At 46.4% G+C, this 20,770-nt stretch overlaps 2 long non-coding RNA genes across 3 annotated transcripts in view; one reads left to right on the top strand and one right to left on the bottom strand.

Moving 5' to 3' along the window:
- Positions 1 to 20,770, top strand: part of LOC138661819 (uncharacterized) — a 33,660-nt gene that overhangs the window by 3,878 nt on the left and 9,012 nt on the right. The window lies entirely within an intron of this gene.
- Positions 8,652 to 9,268, bottom strand: LOC138667179 (uncharacterized). Its single transcript, XR_011318626.1, has 3 exons — positions 9,155 to 9,268; positions 8,905 to 9,057; positions 8,652 to 8,788 (listed from the first exon to the last, which is right to left on the bottom strand). It is a non-coding gene; the product is annotated as an uncharacterized lncRNA (long non-coding RNA).

The following is a 20,770-nucleotide window of genomic DNA, read 5'->3' as shown; positions in this document are numbered from 1 at the left end:
CGGCATCACGCTCTCTCCCGCACCTGAAATCCGCTGCCTCGGGGTAACTCTCGACTCTGCCCTGTCCTTCAAACTGCACATCCAAACTCTTGCTAGCTCCTGTCGCCTCCAACTCAAAAATATTGCCAGAATCTGTTCCTTCCTCAGCCCACAATCTACCAAAACTCTTGTGCATGCCCTCATCTCCCGCCTCGACTACTGCAACACCCTCCTCTGTGGCCTCCCCGCTAACTCTCTTGCACCACTCCAGTCTGTCTTCAACTCTGCTGCCCGGCTAATCCACCTCTCTCCTCGCTACTCCCCTGCTTCTCCCCTCTGCAAATCCCTCCACTGGCTCCCAATTCACTTACGAATCCAGTTCAAACTACTAACACTGATCTACAAAGCCATCCACAACATAGTAACATAGTAAGGACGAAAAAAGACATTTGTCCATCCAGTTCAGCCTATATTCCATCATAATAAATACCCAGATCTACGTCCTTCTACAGAACCTAATTGTATGATACAATATTGTTCTGCTCCAGGAAGACATCCAGGCCTCTCTTGAACCCCTCGACTGAGTTCGCCATCACCACCTCCTCAGGCAAGCAATTCCAGATTCTCACTGCCCTAACAGTAAAGAATCCTCTTCTATGTTGGTGGAAAAACCTTCTCTCCTCCAGACGCAAAGAATGCCCCCTTGTGCCCGTCACCTTCCTTGGTATAAACAGATCCTCAGCGAGATATTTGTATTGTCCCCTTATATACTTATACATGGTTATTAGATCGCCCCTCAGTCATCTTTTTTCTAGACTAAATAATCCTAATTTCGCTAATCTATCTGGGTATTGTAGTTCTCCCATTCCCTTTATTAATTTTGTTGCCCTCCTTTGTACTCTCTCTAGTTCCATTATATCCTTCCTGAGCACCGGTGCCCAAAACTGGACACAGTACTCCATGTGCGGTCTAACTAGGGATTTGTACAGAGGCAGTATAATGCTCTCATCATGTGTATCCAGACCTCTTTTAATGCACCCCATGATCCTGTTTGCCTTGGCAGCTGCTGCCTGGCACTGGCTGCTCCAGGTAAGTTTATCATTAACTAGGATCCCCAAGTCCTTCTCCCTGTCAGATTTACCCAGTGGTTTCCCGTTCAGTGTGTAATGGTGATATTGATTCCCTCTTCCCATGTGTATAACCTTACATTTATCATTGTTAAACCTCATCTTACATCTTACAACCTGTCCCCTCCCTATATCTCTGAACTAATCTTCCAATATCTTCCCTCACGTAATCTCCGATCCTCCCAAGACCTCCAACTCTCCACACTTATTCGTTCCTCACAACCGCCTCCAAGATTTCTCCTGAATATCCCCCATCCTCTGGAATTCCATGCCTCAACACGTCCAACTTTCCAACACCCTCGGCTCCTTCAGACGGAACCTGAAAACCCATCTCTTCAAGAAAGCCTGCAATAACCATCCTGCCACATCACCAGAGCCGCCGCCTCACCATCGCCAGAGCCGCCGCCTCGCCCCTACCTTCTGTCTCTTCCCCACTATCCCATAGAATGTAAGTCCGCAAGGACAGGGTCCTCTCCCCTCTGTACCAGTCTGTCACTGTAAGTTTGTTTACTGTAAATGATATCTATAACTCTATATGTAACCCCTTCCTCATGTACAGCACCATGGAATTAATGGCGCTATATAAATAATAATAATACTGCTGCAAGGTAGTGCAGGCGCGGTTCCGTAATGTTCTGTTCTTGTCGCTAGGTACCTGCCAGGTTCCCACGCCTGACAGGGACCCCCCTGAATCTTCCCCGCAACACCCCCTGCCACAGGATGTTGCCTGGACAAAACCCAGTCAGCTTCTGACTAACTTCCTATCCAACCCCCAGTTTTACCAGTGTGTGGAGTGGCCTAATAACCTTTTTCCTATCGCCACGACAGCACCCATACGAGAGAGGGGATCCGCCCACCATCTGGACAGGAACCTACAGGATTTAAAGGGGCGGTCCCCCTCACCACTCCAGTTTGGGTTCCTGTCCGGATGGTAGGACCCTGCAGGATGTCTCTTACCCAGGTCCACCAGGCCTCTGCGCGGTATCCTTGAGAACGGCAGAATCGGGGACTCTGGAAGCAGCGTCGGGGGTGTTCTTTTTCAGACCCCTCCTCGTCTGGCCGTACGGATGCGATCCCAGGGGTCGGGCAGTGCCGCCCTGGGTCGCGTGAGCGCGGCTGGCTCAGCGTCCCTTCATACCGATGACCCGGAAGTGGAAGGTAGGACTTCTGGGGGAGGAGGCGCGGCTACTGGTATTAAGCGGCAGAGGCTGCAGAGCAACGTGCGGCAAAGAAATGTCCTCGGTTGCGGACACAGAGCACCTTCAGGTGGAGGTGCCTGACCAGCGCAAGAAGAGCGACAGCAGCCGCTCCAAAAGCAGCAGCAGTGTGGTACGGGGGCAGCAGCATGCGGGTCCCTCAACGTCACATACGGATTCCCCTCAGAGACCGGTACTGCTCAGTTCAGCCTTGGTGAGTGTCATGACGAAAATCACCTGGTAGCTGATATAGTCTGTCTGTCATTGTGCTTTGTTTTAGGCAAAGAAATCAGCCAAATCTAAGCACAGGCAATGTGCCCTATGTACAGTTCCCTTACCTGATAGTTATCAGAAAAGGCTCTGCCAAACTTGTATTTGCCAGACCTTAGAAGAAGAGGCTCCCCTTCGTGCATCAGATCTCAGAGCAGTTATAAGGGAGGAAATTGATTGTTCCCTTAGAAGCAGTCGGCATGAGAGATCCAGGGAAGTATCACCAGGATCCAGTCCGTTGTTGCAGGAAGGTGAATGCTCACGTTCATCATCACCGTCCTCTTCGGACGAAGAAGGGAGACCTTGTTTTTCAGTAGATGGAATGGACGTACTGGTTAAGGCAGTTTGCACAACCATGGGGGTTGTAGAGAACAAAGAGCCAAGGTCAACCCAGGACTTAATGTTTGCAGGGTTGTGCCAGAGAAGCCGTAAATCGTTTCCTGTGGTAGATACTGTGAAGGACCTTATTAAGCGTGAGTGGGACAAACAGGATAAGGGTTTCCTACCATCATCAGCAAAGAGAAGGTACCCTTTTGATGATAAAGTCCTAGCAGAGTGGGTGAAAATACCTAAAGTGGATGCGGCTGTGGCCTCCACATCTAAATCAGGCACCTTACCACTGGAGGATGTAGGTCTTCTGAAAGACCCTTCGGATAGGAAAGCAGACATGTTTCTTAAAAAAGTTTGGGAAGCATCGTCAGGTGCTTTTAAACCAGCAATCGCAGGTACCTGCACAGCCAGATCAGTTATGGTCTGGGTAGCCCAGCTGGAGGAGCAGCTTAAAACTAAAATACCTCGTGATAAGTTGCTGGATTCACTGTCCCAGATTCGGGATGGTGTGGCGTATTTGGCGGATGCCTCGGTGGATTCCTTGAAACTGGCGGCCAGATCAGCAGGACTTTCAAATGCTGCCCGGCGGGCTTTATGGCTTAAAACCTGGAAAGGAGACGCACAGGCTAGAGCTAAACTATGTACCATTCCATGCAGGGGTGAGTACTTATTTGGCCCGGTGCTAGATGACATCCTAGCTAAGGCTGAGGATAGGAATAGAGGTTTTCCTAAAGTGTTCAATCCCACCTTTAGGAATACCTTCAAGAGACGCTTCCCGTACCGGAGACCCTACTCAGCCCGAAATTGGGAGGCGCCAGAGCCGAAGAAGAGAAGTTCAGACTTCAATACATCATCTTCCTCAAGACGTAGGCGAAACTATCGTTAATTCAAATCTTCCTGTAGGGGGCAGACTAAAACATTTCTATACTCAGTGGGCCAGGATAACTTCCAGTAATTGGATCCTGGGTATAATTAGGTCAGGATTGAGATTAGAGTTCCGGGAAAAACCTTCAAATTATTATATATTGACTGCCCCTGGTTCCTTAGACCAACAGAAGGCCCTGGAAAAAGAGATTCAGACACTGAGACAGAAAGAAGTTATTGTAGAGGTTCCAAAAGAGCAGGAGGGGGAAGGATTCTATTCCCCTTTATTTTTAATCTCCAAACCTGATGGTTCCTTTCGAACCATCATAAATTTACGGAAACTGAACAAATTCCTACAATACCATGCTTTTAAGATGGAATCAATTAAATCAGCGACTAAACTTCTTTTTCCCAGGTGTTATATGACAGTCCTGGATCTAAAAGATGCGTACTACCATCTGCCCATTCACGAAGATCACCAACGGTTCCTCAGAATGGCGGTGTGCTTAAACAATCAGGTCAGGCACTTTCAGTTTACGGCAATGCCATTTGGATTATCTATGGCGCCAAGAGTGTTTACTAAAGTCATTGCGGAAGTAATGGCTCATATCAGAGAACAGGATACATTAGTTATACCCTACTTGGATGACTTCCTAGTAGTGGGTAATTCGTTTGTTCAGTGTAAAGATCGCCTAAACTGTATAATATCTTCCCTACAGGACCTAGGTTGGCTGGTCAACTTAGAGAAGTCAAAACTAAACCCATCAACAAATCAGATTTTCCTGGGTATTTTGCTAAATTCAGAACATCAGCTGTGTTTTCTTCCAGAGGAAAAGAAGCAGAAGATTATACACAAAGTCAGGGCTGTGATAAAGAAACCGGATCTGACCTTAAGAGACGCAATGTCCCTATTGGGATCGTTAACATCATGCATACCGGCTGTTCAGTGGGCTCAATTCCACACTCGGATATTGCAAGCCCAGGTCCTGGATACAGAGAGGAGTCTTCAAGGTCACTTAAGCGGAAGACTCAAGCTATCTACCACCACTCTAAAGAGTCTAGAATGGTGGCTAAATATGGAACATCTGGCAAAAGGGGTACATTGGGAAATAGTTCCAGACAACACGGTCACAACCGATGCCAGTCCAATAGGATGGGGAGCTCACATAGGAGAGGTTTGGGCTCAAGGACAATGGTCTCGCTTAGAGGCCCAAAGATCCTCAAATTGGAAGGAGCTTATGGCAGTAAAAAATACCCTGCTCAGATGGCTACCGTTCCTGCGGGGCTCGCATGTAAGAGTTCAGTCGGACAACACGACAGTGGTCGCATATCTCAACCATCAGGGAGGAACGAGGTCAAAGTCTCTGATGATCACCACCGCAGACATATTCAACATAGCCGAAGCTCATTTTCATTCTCTTTCAGCGGTTCACATACGAGGAGAACACAACATAGAGGCAGATTACCTCAGCCGTCATTCTCTGCGTCAGGGAGAGTGGGTCCTAAATCGGCTAGTTTTCAAACAGATAGTGGGTCTCTGGGGGTTACCTGTTATAGATCTGTTTGCTACGAGGGAAAACAGACAAACCAAGAAGTTTGCATCCCTTCGGGTAGCGGACAAACCTTCTGTAGTAGACTCCCTTCAGATTCATTGGGATTTCCCTCTAGCCTACGCATTTCCCCCACTATGTCTGATCCCTCTAGTTCTCAGGAAGATCAGGAAGGAGGGGGCGAGAGTAATCCTAATTGCCCCCTTCTGGCCCAGAAGGGCATGGTTCTCCTTACTCAGGGCAATGTCCGTGACCGACCCCTGGGTGTTGCCGGTGAGTCCGGAACTCCTTTCTCAGGGTCCATTTCGTTATCCGAATGTGGAATCTCTGCATTTGACGGCATGGAATTTGAGAGGGAATTATTAAAAAGGAGGGGTTTTTCTGACGCTTTAATATCTACCCTTTTAAGTAGCCGGAAAGAAGTCACTACTAAAATTTACTGTAAAATCTGGAAAAAATTCCTTGCCTTTTATCAACAGCCCTTTACGGATAAAATTCCAATTCCGGCTATTCTGGAATTCTTGCAGAAAGGCCGAGAATTGGGTTTGGCGGTAAATACCCTTAGAGTTCAGGTATCTGCCCTGGGGGCATTATACAATAGCAATGTGGCAGGAAATAGATGGGTATCTAGATTCATGAGAGCTATGGAACGTAGTAACCCTGTACATATTGTTAGATTACCGCCATGGGATCTAAATTTGGTTTTGGATGCTTTAACAGAACCCCCCTTTGAGCCATTAGATTCTGTCTCCATTAAAAATTTAACTTTAAAGACGGCTCTGCTAGTGGCCTTGACTTCCGCTAGAAGAGTGAGTGATATGCAAGCGTTGTCGGTAGACCCTCCTTATCTAATGGTCTTTCAGGATAGGTTAGTTTTAAAACCGGATCCAGCATATCTGCCAAAGGTAGCTTCTAAATTCCATAGAAGTCAAGAAATATATTTACCATCATTTTGTGATAATCCAGTTTCAGCAGAGGAGCAGAAATGTCATATGCTAGACGTTAGAAGAGCAGTATTACAATACCTGCACAAAACAGAACCTTGGAGGCAGAGTAGGGCTCTGTTTGTTTCCTTTCAGAATCCAAGGAAGGGGGCGAGTGTAACAAAGGGCTCTATTGCCAGATGGATCAGAGATGCGATATGCCTTGCCTATACTGCCAAAGGTCAAATTCCACCAGAAGGCATCAAGGCCCACTCCACCCGAGCCATGGCCTTATCCTGGGCGGAGAGAACGGACGTCTCCATAGACGTGATATGTAAGGCGGCAACATGGTCATCTCCTTCCACCTTTTATAATCATTACCGTCTTGATCTATCATGTAAGGCCAATTTAGACTTTGGCCGTTCAGTACTTAGTGCTGTAGTCCCTCCCAGGTGATTGGTCTTTTAAAGTCTCTCGTATGGGTGCTGTCGTGGCGATAGGAAAACCGGTTTTTACGTACCGGTAATAGGATTTTACAGAGTCCACGACAGCACCCGCACATTCCCCCCCGTAGTTAATCACTGGTTTCCTGCACTCTATTGGAAGGTGTGCTTTTAATTGTCACTCTCTAGAAGGTGATGGTATTTAGTAATGTTTAAGTATTTATGATTGTGTACTAACTCAATGGCGGTGTCCCTTATACTCTGAAACACAAACTGGAGTGGTGAGGGGGACCGCCCCTTTAAATCCTGTAGGTTCCTGTCCAGATGGTGGGCGGATCCCCTCTCTCGTATGGGTGCTGTCGTGGACTCTGTAAAATCCTATTACCGGTACGTAAAAACCGGTTTGCTCCCCCTAGTGGCCGGAGTGTGAAGTGTAATGTGTGCTGGTGATACCTGGTCAGATGAACTCTTTTAGTACCATCACTCCCCTTAGTGGCAGAGCGTCATACTGCAACGACCAAGTCTCTGGGGCGCTGCACTATAACTACAAAAAGTACTTTCCCATAGTACTTATGGCCATAGCGGATGCCAATTGTAAGCTTATTGCTGTGGACATTGGAGCCTGTGGCAGATCAAACGACTCACAGGTCTTCAGAACATGTCCTATGGGCCGTTGTCTATATGGAGACACCTATGATTTCCACCACCAAGACCACTCCCCAGACATCTGGCCCACCTATGCCATTTGTCTGTGTTGGCGATGAGGCATTCCAGCTGTCACCACACCTACTGAAACCTTATGCAAGCAGTGGATTGACCAGAACCAAACGAGTGTTTAACTAGAGCCAGATGAGTGGAGTGCGCGTTTGGCATTTTAACAGCAAAGTGGCGAGTGCTGCTAACCGCCATAAAACTACAGACTGTGGATGAAGTTGTCAAGGCCTGTGTGGTGCTGCCCAATTATGTTTACCATACCTAAATGAAGACACTTAACAATAAAATAGTTTAAAAAAAAAAAAATAACAACAAATTTTATTTGACATTATTATTAACCCCTTCATGACCTTGGGATTTCTCATTTTTCCGTGTTCGTTTTTCACTCCTCTCCTTCCCAGAGCCATAACTCCGAGGTCAGAAAGGGGTTAAACAATATTTAACCTTTTTGGGTAAAACTTTTTTTTCTTTTTTTTTTTTTTTCCTCTCGAAACCCTTTTTGGGTTAAACAAAATATTTTTTTAAAAGGTTTCTTACACAATTATTAAACATTACATGTTATAAATCTGTAAATTGTGGGGTGGAGATACTAACGGAGGGGCTGGAAGGTTGGACCACATCAATAGTGGGGGGGGGGGGGGGGGAAGCCTGGGTTGGGGTTGATCTGTAGTGGAAGGGGGGGGAAACATGAGGGTGAGCAGGGAGGTCAGGTTGGACAGGGGGTGGTGTAGGGGTAGGTGGAAAATTTGATGGGGAAGGAAACAGTGGGGAGGGAATTGGGCCTGGGTTGGGAATTGACAAGTAGTTTGGAAAGGGTTGGTAGGAAAGACAGTGGGAGTTGGAGGGGCTTGGGTGATGGCCTGCACTAGAGCAGCATGGCAGCCTTGCATTACATGCATCTGCTGGTCAATAGTTAGCTTTTCCATGCTCCTGAGCATTGATTGGAAGAAAAGGTTATTTGGAGATTGCCTCGCATCTGAATGCAGCCTATCCAAGCGACTGCGGAGTTCACTGATGCTTTTGTTTACCATGCTGAACCCAGCAGTCACTTGCTCTCCCAAAAGTTTGAAAGGGCTCTGGAAGGATGCATTCAGATGTAAGAACTCAGGAGCAGAACTCCTTTCCTGACCCCCTCTGTCGCTGCTGCCCCAAACCTAATGGTGTTCTAGAGGTGGCAGGATCAGAGGGGTGGGGTAAAGGGAACGCTAACTTGTCACCAGCAGCTTCATGTAACGAAGTCTGCGATGATGCGCTGGCGGATGTTGATGTGGATGGGGCAGAGGTGAGGGAAGGGCCAGACGAGGGGTGGGGTCTACAGACATGGCGGACTCCTGTGGGATCGCTCCAGAGGGGTCCAAGGTAGAAGCAGGCTCCTGAGTGCTACTGGAGGTACTGTGAAATAGAAAAAAAATAACTATATTGATAGGAAAAAGCCCTGCCTGAAACAAAAACAAAAAAGTTAGACAGGTAAACATGGTGAATTATTAAATGGGCTGTTGAATATATACCTTCTCAACATCGTTTCCCAGAGGAAGACGGGGCACGGCTGTGTTTGTACTGTGGCCTGCGTCCTCTTGAGCCACTCGGGGCCTGCATCTCCTTGTTAAACTCCCTCTTGAAGCGATCCCTGAGTGACCGCCACCGCGTCATAACCCTTTCATCTGTAAAGAAAAGAATTAAATAAAAAAAAATAAAAAAATGGGTTACATACAACACATTCCACCCTGCTGCCGAAATTACTGAAATGTGACTACTTACATAAACGAGTCTGCTGCCTTGGATCAAGGTCCTCCCAGTTAGCCACAACGTTCATGCAGACTTGCTCCCAGAGCTGACAGGTCACAAACTGATCTGCATGGCTGCTGTCAGCCGTGTTCCACAGCGGCTCCCGCTCATGGACCTCCTTGATGAGGCGGTCCACATCTAGTCTGTAATCCTCAACATCTGAGTCGGGAGCACGCTGTGAATACTGCAAAAAAAAAAATTAGTACACTGAAACACAAAACTACAAGAGAAAAAAGAACTTACTGCTGGCTGACCGCTGCGGCGACTATGACACCGACTCTGGGAGCTGCTGGGAGGATTTTCATGGCGTTGACCAGAATGTGCAGCAGACTAAAAAAAGAAAAAGAATTATGTTGGATGTAGGCATATGTTGTATGTGTACTGTGATGTATGATGGTTTGCTTTGTATGTGTTGGGTGCACTGTGATGTGTGAAGCAACTGTTTCGCCACAACTTACACTCTGTGCGTCCGCTCCTAGCGTTTCTCCACCCATCCCGTCTCCTTCTGAGGCCCTCGGCTGCTTCAGCTTCCTATGAAAACATAATGCATAGTGTGTAACCGAAATTTTAGCAAGAACAACAAAAACAAAAAATTTTTTAAACTACCTCACTACGCAGACACTGTGGAGGAGGGCTCCCAGAAGACATTTTCTGCAGGCTCGGTGGTCCCTGGTGTATCTGCAAGTATAAAGACACTTATAAGCTACTATCCAAATTAAATTCAAAGCTTTGTGGTCTTTAATACTTACATCAGGAAACTGTCTTGCTGGCACGGTCCCTGCTGTCCTGGTGGTCCCTGCTGGCTGAGTGGTCCCTGATGGATCTGTAAGTATAAAGAATTTATACTTGGACCGACAAACCTCCCAAACTAGCTAATGTAAAAGATTTAAAAACCACCCTGCTCAAATGATCTGAGCAATGTTCAAGCAGGCCAACAAACAACGTTTTGAGAAACAACCCAAAAAAATATACCCAAGGCACACCAGTCTGAGCTGGATTACCTAGTTCAATAATATGTGCCAGCTGTAAAACCATTTCCCCCTACCCCCAAAAAAAATACCCTCATGTAAAATTGAAATGCCTAAACACCAGTTGAAAATGTATTGACCACATATGTGATTTGAAAAGATCCCTTTAAAAATTACTAAAAACTATTAAAAATTTTCAATAGCCTTTTCTAGTAAAAAATAAACCCTCAACCAACTCTGTATTGCATGTGTGTACATTTGTACATACACCACACTTTAAAATGTACCTTTATGAGATGATACTACGGACAATTTGAATTACGAAATTAATAATTCCTTTTCTTTTCTTTTCTTTTTTTTTTTTTTTAACCATCACAATTAGGAGCTACAGTGCTCTTTATTTTAAATACAAGTACAATAACTGTAAATGTTTTCAACAATACAATAAAAAACACGCAAGACACGCTCACACCACCATTACACACGCTGAAACCACATGCTGCACACACCCCACTACTTGTTAAATAAATCACAGTAAAAAAAACATGCATGCACACGCAAGAAAGCACACAGGCGCACACAATTCATGCACACGCACAAGCACACAAACACAATGCATGCACACGCACAAAAGCACACACACAATGCATGCACACGCACAAGCACACAATGCATGCACACGCACAAGCACACAATGCATGCACACGCACACAAACACACAATGCATGCACACGCACACAAGCACACAATGCATGCACACGCACACAAACACACAATGCATGCACACGCACACAAACACACAATGCATGCACAAGCACACAAACACACAATGCATGCACACGCACACAAACACAATGCATGCACACGCACAAGCACACAAACACACAATGCATGCACACGCACAAAAGCACACAATGCATGCACAAGCACAAAAGCACACAATGCATGCACACGCACACAAACACAATGCACGCACACAAACACACAATGCATGCACACGCACAAAAGCACACAAACACACAATGCATGCACAAACACACAATGCATGCACACGCACACAATGCATGCACACGCACACAAACACACTGCATGCACAAGCACACAAACACACAATTCATGCACAAACACACAATGCATGCACACGCACAAAAGCACACAATGCATGCACAAAAGCACACAAACACAATGCATGCACACGCATGAAAGCACACAGGCGCACGCAAACAGATGCGCGCACACAAGCACACAGACGCACGCAAAAATAGCAGGACTCACACTGGCTGGCCTCTGGCTGGATGCTGGCAGGAGTCTTGCTGGCACATTTGGGGGTGAAGCCCCAGGCCAGGCTTATATAGATTTGGGGCTGTCTGGTGAACTGGCTACAAAATCCTTATTCTGAGCATGCTCAGTGTAAAAAGACGTGTTGCAGCGCTGGATTCAATCATACGACGGATCCTGCGTCCATAGGCTTCCATTATAGCCAACGACGTATGCCGCAGGATCTGTCATGGCACGTCTTTCTCACGCAGACAAAACATTACATTGAACGTTGTTTTTCCAGACGATGTGTTGCCAAATTCCGACGGATCCAGTGCACGACGGACGAAACTTGTGGCAATCCGTCGCTAATACCGGTCTATGGGGAAAAAAACGCATCCTGCGGGCAAATTTGCAGGATACGTTTTTTTCACAAAACGACGGATTGTGACGGATCTAAAAAAGACGGTAGTGTGAAAGAGGCCTAAGAGGTGAACCCCACTTAGAGAATCAGTGTATCTTCTGGTGTGGTATGTGCCTTCTTGTGCCACACAAGGAATGCTACTCCAGCCAGCGACCGGAGTAGTATGTTATGTCAAATCGTGAACACTTTTGGTGAATTGGCCAAGCAGGTGTAGTCCCATTTCCCCCATCCGGCTCCTCTTATTTCAGCAGAGCTGATTCAAACCGATAACTCCACAATTTGCTAAGTTTTGCGTAGCTCCAATTTGCAACTTTATACTGATTACAGTATAATAAATTCCCTTTATGGCACATTATTACGTTGTGCTATTATTATATATAAAAAAAAATTTATTGCAGTTTTGGAGCTGTTCTGACTATTCCAAAAATGAGAAGTCAGTGGGAATGGGGCAGGAGTGCTACATACAAAGGGGTAATATTAATCATGCACAAAAGACGGAAATGCTAATATTGCTTGCTGTATCAGTACCACCCAGTGTGAATGAGCAGTCATGCTGGTGAAATGTCGGGCCACTAGGTGGCAGCACTCGTCTGTTCCTATCTGCTTTGTTATACAGGTTGCTTACAGCTAACCCTTTATTATATGGCAGATGCCACAGTTCGGTCTCGTGTAAGGATCATTATCTTCAGGGAAGAGCTCCATCCGTACAGGCAGCAGCACCCAGAGCCTGTACGCTCCATACTAAGGATATGTTCCATTTGCTTCTGTCCCTTCATCCATGGATTAGGAATGCCATAGCAGACCCCTGGGTATACATTGCTTGTCTATAGGCTGCTCTAGGTGTATACAATGGGGGTGCACATAAGGGCTCTGTCAGTAATGCTGATACATAGTGTATCTGTGCAGCGGTCACACTGCTTCTTGCTGAGCTCCGCACTATTCTGCTCTGCACACGTCCACCTTTGTACCCAGCCGCCTACTCTGCCCTTCTCGGAGCCCACACTGAATTCCTGAGATCTCAGCTGTCAATGGGCCCCTTGGCATTTTCGCCATGTGACCCAGAATTCCTCCAGTTTGTCCCCTTTTCCCCTTTTATCCAGTGTTTGGATGTTACAGTATTTGTATAGGGTTCCTGGATGTACCTCTGAAGTACAAGGTGGCACTATTAACCCCTTCACCCCAAAGCCTGTTTTCACCTAAGTGACAGGGCCAATTTTTACAATTCTGACCACTGTCACTTTATGAGGTCATAACTCTGAAACGCTTCAACGGATCATGGTGATTCTGACACTGTTTTCTCGTGACATATTGTACTTCGTGATAGTGGTAAAACTTCTTCGATATGACTTGCCTTTATTTGTGAAAAAAACAAAAATTTGTCGGAAATTATGAAAATTTAGCAATTTTCAAACTCTTAGTTTTTATGCCCTTAAATTAGAGAGTTATATCACATAATATAGTTAATAAACAACATTTCCCACATGTCTGCTTTACATCAGCACAATTTTGGAAACATAACTTTTTTTTGTTAGGACGTTATAAGGGTTAAAAGTTGACCAGCGATTTCTCATTTTTGCAACAAAATTTGCAAAACCATTTTTTTACGGACCACCTCACACTTGAAGTGACTTTGAGGGGTCTATATGACAGAAAATGCCCAAAAGTGACACCATTCTAAAAACTGCACCCCTCAAGGTACTCAAAACCACATTCAAAAAGTTTATTAACCCTTCAGGTGCTTCACAGGAATTTTTTGAATGTTTAAAAAAAATTGAACATTTAACTTTTTTTTCACAAAATTTTTACTTCAGGTCCAATTTGTTTCATTTTACCAAGGGTACCAGGAGAAATTGGACCACAAAAGTGGTTGTACAATTTGTCCTGAGTACGCCGATACCCCATATGTGGGGGTAAACCACTGTTTGGGCACATGGCAGAGCTCGGAAGGGAAGGAGCGCCATTTGACTTTTCAATGCAAGATTTGCTGGAATTGAGATCGGAGCCCATGTCACGATTGGAGAGCCCCTGATGTGCCTAAACAGTGGAAACCCCCACAAGTGACACCATTTTGGAAAGTAGACCCCCTAAGGAACTAATCTAGATGTGTGGTGAGCACTTTGAACCTCCCAAGTGCTTCAAAGAAGTTTATAATGTAGAGCCGTAGAAAAAATCTTTTTATTAATTTTCACAAAAAATGATCTTTTTGCCCCAAATTTTTTATTTTCCCAAGGGTAAAAGGATAAATTGGACCCCAAAAGTTGTTGTGCAATTTGTCCTGAGTACGTCGATACTTCATATATGGGGATAAACCACTGTTTGAGCGCATGGCAGAGCTCGGAAGGGAAGGAGTGCCATTTGATTTTTCAATGCAAAATTGGCTGGAATTGAGATCGGACGCCATGTCGCATTTGGAGAGCCCCTGACGTGCCTTAACAGTGGAAACCCCCCACAAGTGACCCCATTTTGGAAAGAAGACCCCCTAAGGAAGTTATCTAGATGTGTGGTGAGCACTTTTAACCCCAATTGTTTCACTAAAGTTTAGAATGTAGCATTGTGAAAATTAAAAAATCATTATTTCTTTCCACAAAATGATGTTTTAGCCCGCCATTTTTTTTTTCCCAAGGGTAACAGGAGAAATTGGACCACAAATGTTATTGTCCAACTTGTCCTGAGAACGCTGATATGTTGGGGGGAACCACTGTTTGGGCACACAGGAGAACTCGGAAGGGAAGGAGCCCTGTTTTACTTTTTCAAAGCAGAATTGGCTGGAATTGAGATCGGACGCCATGTCGCGTTTGGAGAGCCCCTGATGTGCCTAAACAGTGGAAACCCCCAATTATAACTGAAACCCTAACCCTAGCCCTAGCCCTAACCCTAGCCCTAACCCTAGCACTAATGGGAAAATGGAAATAAATACATTTTTTTACATTTTATTATTTTTCCCTAACTAAGGGGGTGATGAAGGGGGGTTTGATTTACTTTTATAGCGTTTTTTTGGCGGATTTTTATGATTGGCAGCTGTCACACACTAAAAGACGCTTTTTATTGCAAAAAATAGTTTTTGCATCACCACATTTTGAGAGCTATAATTTATCCATATTTTGGCCCACAGAGTCATATGAGGTCTTGTTTTTTGCGGGACGAGTTGACGTTTTTATTGGTAACATTTTCGGGCAGATGACATTTTTTGATCGCTTTTTATTCCGATTTTTGGGAGGCGGAATGAACAAAAACCAGCAATTCCTGAATTTCTTTTAGGGGGGCGTTTATACCGTTCCACGTGTGGTAAAATGGATAAAGCAGTTTTATTCTTCGGGTCAGTACGATTACAGCGATACCTCATTTATGTAATTTTTTTTATGTTTTGGCGCTTTTACACAATAAAAACTATTTTATATAAAAAAATAATTGTTTTTGCATCGCATTATTCTGAGAGCTATAACTTTTTTATTTTTCTGCTGATGATGCTGTATGGCGGCTTTTTTTTTGCGGGACAAGATGACGTTTTCAGCGGTACCATGGGTATTTATATCCGTCGTTTTGATCGCGTGTTATTCCACTTTTTGTTCGCCTGTATGATAATAAAGCGTTTTTTGCCTTGTGTTTTTTTTTTTTTTTTTTTAGCGGTGTTCACTGAAGGGGTTAACTAGTGGGATAGTTTTATAGAGCGGGTCGTTACGGACGCGGCGATAACAAATATGTGTACATTTATTGATTTTTTTTTTTTTTTTTTTTTTTTTTACTTTCTAACATTGTCCCAGGGTGGGACATCTCTGTATTAGATCAGATCGTTGATCTGACACTGTGCATAGCACACTGTCAGATCAACGATCTGACATGCAGTTTAGCTGGCTTCCAGCGCCTGCTCTCAGCAGGCGCCGGCTAGCCAGGTCACTTCATGACCCGGAAGGAGTCCGGCGGCCATCTTGGATCCGGGGACTCCTTCCGGGTCACCGGAGCAACGCGATCTCATTGCATCAGACAGCGGCATCAGAGGGGTTAAATGCCCGCGATCGGCGATAGCGCCGATCGTGGGCATTGCTGCGGGGTGTCAGCTGTCATATACAGCTGACCCCCGCACCCGATCACCGCGGCGCTCAGCGCGAGACCGCGGTGATCGGTGCGCCGTACTAGTACTGCTGCTGGCACTAATGCAGTGCCGGCAGCGCAGTACTAGTACGGCGCATGTCTCGAAGGGGTTAAAACCTTTACAGAAGACTGGTCTTATTGCCCCCTCCCCATAACAAAGTAAATCTGCTTTGGGAGCCGTATATTCTAATTCTCATGCTCTGTAAATTGCCATTCAATCTCTTCCTCTGGGCAGTTTCCCTTTTATTAGAATTCTGCCAGCACTACAGGAACTGGAACATCCTTTCCTTCAGTTAGTACCACTCCTACCATTGGCACCTGAACTAAAAGTTCCCCTCCATGTTAGGCCTGGGTGCAGTTGGATGGACAAGCAAGTAAGGGAAATATCACCCCCATTTTTTGAGAAATAAAGCCCTCACATTCATTTCCTATAAAGGGACAAAACTCTGCCCCCACTTCTTGTAATCTTCAGCACCATGCACAAATATTGCCCTCTTTTATTTTCTACACTTTTAGTGTTCCCACATTAGTATAAGTGCCCCCCTTTGTGCATAACAATACCCCCAGTGTTTCAGGCGTTGTTCCATGTGGGACATTTATGGCAAATCCCATCTGTACTGTATGGGTTCCACCACTGGCGCACACATGGAGCTTCTGTTGCACACCGTCAGAAATGTAGGGATTGTGATTGTGGGGGTCTCCAGTGATGCTTGGTACACATGTGATGTCACGGTGTACGTCTGTCATCACAAATCGTTTGTCCTATCAGCGTCATAGACTCGAAAGAGAATAATGTGCTCTCCGCCAAGCGCCAAGTTTTAGGTCTACATATCTGTATGATAATACTGTGTATAGGTGTCTGCTGACACCTCTCATACCTACATGTATGAAGCTACGGTCAGTTTATTCCTCATTTCTTTGTATGTGGGTGTCAGGAAATAGGAAGAATGTCACGGCCTCTGAAGTAAATTATGCTACTAATTGGGTTGGCTCCTGACCCATTATTAATTCAGGAATAGGAGCTGGTGGCAGCAGAAGTGTCCTGAGCCGTTGGGGAAAACTGGTAGCGACGGACGGTGTTGATTATTGTTCCCGCCTGAGTGGGAGTAGTTATATCGCCCCGCTGCAGTGTGCCCATTAGCCAGTACATAGTAAGGCAGCCTTTCTGGTGACTAAGGCTATGTGCACACCTTGCGGATTTGCCTGCAGATTCGCAGCAGTTTTCCATAGGTACTGTAAAGCAGCATGGAAAACCAAACGCTGCGTTGTATTTTCCACAGCATGTCAATTCTTTGTGCGGATTCCGCAGCATTTTACACCTGCTCCTGTATAGGAATCCGCAAGTGGTGAAATCTGCACAAAAAACGCTGGAAATCCATGGTAAATCCACAGGTAAAACGCAGTGTGTTTTACCTGCGGATTTTTCAAAAACTGTGCAAACATCCACACACGAATCCGCAACGTACACATAGCCTAACTATCCTAGGTGCAGTACCCTGCCTGACCTGGGGGGGCGCCAGAGAGCTGCAAGTTCCAAACCAGAAGTGGGATATAGATAAATCTTTCAGAAAAGAACTGGGGCCAACCAAACAATGGGATGATACAATATCCACCCTGTGCGATCCAAGGACCCCCCACACCTGCTATTTGCTTACCGAGAGGTTCCGCAGGCCTCGCTGGGGTTCTCCCTCTTCGAGCTCCTGTACGGCAGGCAAGTTTGGAGTCCCCTTGGGTTGGTAAGGGAATCCTGGGAAGAAGAGCCGAACCTTTCAGAAGTGTCCATCGTGGAGTATGTCATGTGCTTCCGTGACAAAATACAGACCTTGATGCAGTTGGTACATGACTCAGGCTGACCAGAAGCACTGGTACGGCCAGAATGCCCAGGAGCGGACCAACCAGGTGGGTCAAAAAAGTATGGGTGCTTGTCCCCGTTCCAAAGGATAAGCTTCAGGCAGCTTGGGAAGGCCGTACGTCGTCCAACAGCTCAACCCAGTCACCTACGTGGTCACGCTTGACCATTCCCGGGGTAGGCGCAAAGCTTTTCATGTCAATATGATGAAGGCTCATCAAGCACGTGAAGCCTACATCCTACCGGTCTACTACCTGCACGAAGATGGGGAGGAAGATTTTCCCTCACCCCCCCCCCCCCCCGATATGCTGGCCCAAGGCTGGTGGGTCCATCAAGGACATGGAGGTAAGCACCTTGGTATCCGAACCTCAGCAGTTGCAAACCATGCCTGAACCGTTCTCCAACCGACATGGAAGGACTGAGTTAGCGGTCCATGAGGTGGACATCGGGAATCATGCCCCACCCTATCGGATCTCCGACGAGGTGCAGCAGGTTATGCGCCAGAAGATCGATGAGCTGTTACAGCTGGGGGGGATTCAACAGTCCAAAAGCGTGTGGGCCTCGCCTGTAGTCCTCATGCCAAAGAAGGATCGGACCACCTGGACCTACGTGGACTACAGGGGGCTCAACACTATCACAGCCTCTGACGTACACTCAATGCCACGCATCGATGGAGCTGCTTGAGCGGATAGCTGGTGCAAAATCTGTCCATTATGGATTTGAGTTGGGATACTGGCAGATTCCCCTGAGGCGCAGGAGAAGTCCGCCTTTATCATCCCCTTCGGACTGTACGAGTCCTCGGTCATGCCATTCGGCATAAAGAGTGCCCCTGCCACTTTCCAGTGGATGTCAACCACCTGCTTTAGGGACTGGAGAAGTACGTGGTGGCGTACTTGGATGACATTGCGGTCTTCAGTTCCTCCTGGGAAGAACACCTGCAGCATCTACAGGAGGTGCTCTGATGAATTCACCAAGCAGGCCTGACCATCAAGCCGGGAAAGTGCCAGATGGGCATGAGCAAGGTCCACTACCTGGGGCACGGGTAGGCAGAGGCTTCATGAGGCCAGAGCCTGGTAAAGTGGACATGATCGTGTCCTGGCCCACCCCCAGGACCAAGAAACAGGTGATGTCCTTCCTGGGCACTTCAGGGTACTATAGGCGCTTTTATACAGAACTATAGTAGCCTGGCAAAACCCTTGATGGACCTCACCCGGAAGAAGCTACTCCAAACAGTCAAGTGGACAGATGGCTGTCAGGTGGCTTTCCGGGCTTTGAAAACAGCCCTGTGCAACTCTCCCATGTGAAAAGCAGTCGGCCGTTCCTGGTACAGACTGATGCCAGCGAGTTTGGCCGCTGTGCTCAGCCAGGTCAACTCGGGGAACCAAGAGCACCCAGTGTTGTACCTGAGACGGAAGCCTCTGCCGAGGGAAGTAGCCTATTCCACCATCGATAAGGAGTGCCTGGCCTTGGTCTGGGCCCTGCAATGTTTGCAGCCCTACCTGTACGGTTGCGCCTTCCCTGCTGACCAACCACAACCCTCTGTGCTGGCTACAAACCGTGTCTGGTACCAACAGAAGGTTGCTGCGCTGGAGCCTTGTCCTCCAGCAGTACGACTTTTTACAGTTAAACACAAAACAGGCAACGAGCATGGCAATGCTGACGGGTTGTCCAGCCAACCTGCTGAGGTCCACATGAAGGAGTACCGAGAGGTCCTGCCTCTGTAGCGTAGTCCAAAAGGGAGGTGTCAGGAAATGGGAAGAATGTCACGTCCTCTGAAGTAAATTGCGCTACTAATTGGGTTGGCTCCTGGCCTATTATTAATTCAGGAATAGGAGCTGGTGGCAGCGGAAATGTCCTGAGCCATTGGGAAAACTGGTAGCGACGGACGGCGTTGATTATTGTTCCCGCCTGAGTAGGAGTAGTAATATCGCCCTCACTGCAGTGTGCCCATTAGCCAGTACATACAAAGGCAGCCTTTCTGGTGACTAATTATCCTAGGTGCAGTACACTGTCTGACCTGAGGGTATGGGGGGCTCCAGAGCTGCAAGTTCCAAACCAGAAGTGGGATATAGAAGAATCCCCTTCAGAAAAGAACCGGGGCCAACCAAACAACCCCGGTTCATGACAAATTGGTGTCAGCGGTCGAGATGATACAATATCCACCCGGTAATTCATGACAGTGGGGCTGTGTTTTTGCAACTCTGTCAACGAAATCTGTAGCTCACCAATTAGGATATCCTGCCGTGCGTCCCCTCCCTGATGTCTCCAGATAGCACAGACTACCTGCGGCACTAAATATAGTGATGGGATATCTGTACTCTCGACACGCCAGAGCGCCAACTATAGCTCCTCCATCAGGAAAAATGTGGATGGAGGAGTGATATCAGGATATTATATTTTAAATTAACAAGGTGATGTTACCAGGCACACCCCCTTGACAAAAGGAGGGGGGAGTGGTAACACCCAGTTGTCATGTTTCTCCCCTTCTCCATAAATGGGAAGAACTGCCAATACAGAGTTGAAAGAACATAATTCAGAATCTTTTTGCAAGGAATACAAGTATTTACTAAAGTAAACTTGTCAGGAGAGGTGACAGTCATCAGACTTTCCTACTAAACACTTGTCAGCATCATGGGTCACTTTGCATCAGTTCAGCCATCTTGGTGAGAAAGAGCAGAGGGCTTATTATTTTACTTGTTTTTTTACATGTACCGTAGTCTCAAGGGAATAGTTATTTTGACTAACTCAACGTCTCATTTTAAAAATAAGTGGGCATTTTTGGTGGGTCTGTTGGGACAGCAGATGACTTTTCGCGGCAGGCTTTAGGAGTGTTTTGATAGCACCTGTCTCTTACTCTGCACTGATGGGAACCTGAGAACCCGAAACATCTGCCTGCAAATGTAGATCCAGGTTTGGCTGTATCATAAGTCATGTGATGTGACCCTTTGTAGGGTTATTATTGATTTATATAGCACCATTAATTCCATGGTGCTGTACATGAG

Source organism: Ranitomeya imitator, chromosome 2, assembly GCF_032444005.1.
Source record: "Ranitomeya imitator isolate aRanImi1 chromosome 2, aRanImi1.pri, whole genome shotgun sequence".
Classification (NCBI taxonomy): domain Eukaryota; kingdom Metazoa; phylum Chordata; class Amphibia; order Anura; family Dendrobatidae; genus Ranitomeya; species Ranitomeya imitator.
This window is presented reverse-complemented; position numbering and strand designations above follow the sequence as displayed.